Source organism: Penaeus vannamei, chromosome 27 (genome assembly GCF_042767895.1).
Source record: "Penaeus vannamei isolate JL-2024 chromosome 27, ASM4276789v1, whole genome shotgun sequence".
NCBI classification, from domain to species: Eukaryota; Metazoa; Arthropoda; class Malacostraca; order Decapoda; family Penaeidae; genus Penaeus; species Penaeus vannamei.
In genome coordinates this window covers 21893340-21895839 of record NC_091575.1, presented here as the reverse complement: position 1 = coordinate 21895839, position 2500 = coordinate 21893340, and the positions used below count along the sequence as shown (strand labels likewise).

The window sequence follows — 2500 nt, the reverse complement described above, 5'->3', positions numbered from 1 at the left end:
TATATATGTATATATGTATATATATATATATATATATATATATATATATATATATATATATATATATATATATATATATATATATATATATATATATGCTGTATATCTAAGTGTGTGTGTATGTGTATATGTTTGTGGCTATTTTATATACAAAAATAAATATATTGTAAATGTAAGACATTTTATTGTGATCTATTGAAGGGTGACACCATATTGTTTAACACATTTTAGCACTGAGAGTCACAGTAATAAATTTGACAGTCAAGAGTGTATTTACCCAGAGCCACTCAAACAGGTATAGCCTTCCGTCCAAAATGGCCTTACATTCTTCAGTTTCTCATTTTTGTGCTGGATTATTGTTGAGTCCTGCAATACGAAGCCTCCTAAACCACAACTATCCTGCCAAAGCAATTGCATGCCATTGTACCCTTTCCGTGTATAGAATATACATATTTTTGCATCCTCTATTTCATTCTTTAGCATTTTATCCTCTGCAGTATGACATATCTCATGGTTTCACCATGCAATGATAGTCTTTTGTCTTATTAAAATAACACATTAATATGAGATTTCCCTTCAATAGTATTCACCCTGTTTGGTGTTTGGACAGAATGGGTCACCCGAAGGCACAGGTTAGGACTATGGTAATAAATGCATTAAAGTTACATATGGTGAATATTACTATGTGGATTCTCACCTTAAACACATTCTCAGTGAAATTAGTGATTCTCAAATGTCAGTATGGAATCTTCATGTGACCTCTGCTCTGTGGTATTTGGTTGTGCATTGTCAGGATGTACTTAACTGGTGATTCTATTTTGTATTTAACCTGGTTGCATTTTATATATCCATTGGTTTAGGTTGGCTAGAATACAGACCAAAATTAAATTATTCTATTACACAGCAAATATTGTTTATTTGCCACATTTGCCAAATGTAGGGTGTTTAGATGTAGTGTTAAAAGTTATGATTGTGACATATAAAATTGACAGCACAACTAGGTTTCATTGTATTAAAGAATGTTGAACAAAAAGTTTTACGTAAAAGAAATGAACTGGAGTGTTGATGAACATAGTTAATGTCACTAGCATTTGGATTTACAAAGTAAGATATAATACAGAAATACACACATTACCTTGATATTGAATGAATTGTATTGTATGAAGATGATGTTTTTCCTCAAAATAATATATTGCCCAGCAAATGTCCAGGGGAAAGAATAGTCTATTCTGTGTGGAATTTCAAGCCCTATGTTCTTTAATCTTTTACAGTGTTCTTTTCCAGATATAGTTTTTATTAAAGTTAGTACAATATTAGAATTGTTTATATCAATTTTTAAAACAATATGTGTTGTATTTGCAGAGTATGATTTTATGCATAATGTCACAATGTCTTCATTTGAGAACATGGAAATTATGGTTAACAGTAGCAAAACAGTCTATGTTCATAACATTATTGCGGTTGTCATATAATGTTGCGTGATTTTGAATTCCTTCAATATTAGTTCCAAGATTTAACAAATAGACACGTAGCAAGTTGATGTAGCTAAATTAATTATGAATATTCTCATTTTTAAGAAATTTCTTTTTTGTAGTACACATGATTAAATGAAATAAAACTGAACTGCAATAATAGTCATTGTAAGTTAAAACTGTTATAGTCTTGTTAATTTTCTTTAATGGTTGCCTTGAGAATAGGACCAAAATGTTTGTTTTTATGTGGAAAGTAAAAGGATAAAACTGCCTAATTAAATGTGTTTTGTGAATGGTATTGTACATATACCTAAATGCTTTTAAATGCCTACTTTTACCCACATGTGGACAATTTCAGTAACAGTACAATATTAATCCAGTGATGCCAGGATGGCATTTACATATGTGCCATGTCCACTGTGATTTTAGTTTATTAATCTTGTTTACACAGATGGCTTCACGTGTGCCTAGTCTCCAAGGAGTCATTTACTGGTCCTACGAGTCTCACCTATTTATCCTTTTCCTTGAATATGTTTTCTTTTTATTATTATTATTGCTAATAGTGATGTTAACAACTTATTAGTAATCTTAATGTCAATAATGATGGTAACAGTGTCATTAAAAAAAATCTTAGAAATTCAAGGAATGAAGAAATCAGTTGAGGTAGGTCATGGAGACCATACTGATTGATTCCCTGGTAGCTGAACACTTGTGTAGCTGTGTATGTGCAAACAAAGTTCACAAAACAAAACTACAATGGACAGTATGTGTATCTGGTGCCAATGGATTAACAAAACCTTTGATGTGAAATGGTGAATTGAAGCTTCAAAGGGAAAGTGACATTTATTGATGAATTATCCCATTTCTGTTTGTATTTTTTCCTTGTTAAAATAGTTTTTATTTATCACATCAAAGTGTTAAGAAAAAACTTATCTAAAACTATCAGAATAACAAAAGTTGTCTCATGTTCTGCATTTGCTTTTTACCTCTTAACTTATTTAGAACTGTAATTTCATATGTTCCTTTTG

At 30.4% G+C, this 2500-nt stretch overlaps 1 protein-coding gene across 3 annotated transcripts in view; it reads left to right on the top strand.

The window, feature by feature from the left end:
- Window positions 1–2500, top strand: part of LOC113828203 (nicotinamide phosphoribosyltransferase) — a 51096-nt gene that overhangs the window by 47203 nt on the left and 1393 nt on the right. For all 3 annotated transcript variants that reach the window (XM_070140996.1, XM_070140993.1, XM_070140994.1), the window contains exon 12: window positions 1–2500. This exon is cut by the window's left edge and continues 758 nt beyond it; it is cut by the window's right edge and continues 1393 nt beyond it. The gene's annotated coding sequence lies outside the window, so the exon portion shown is untranslated.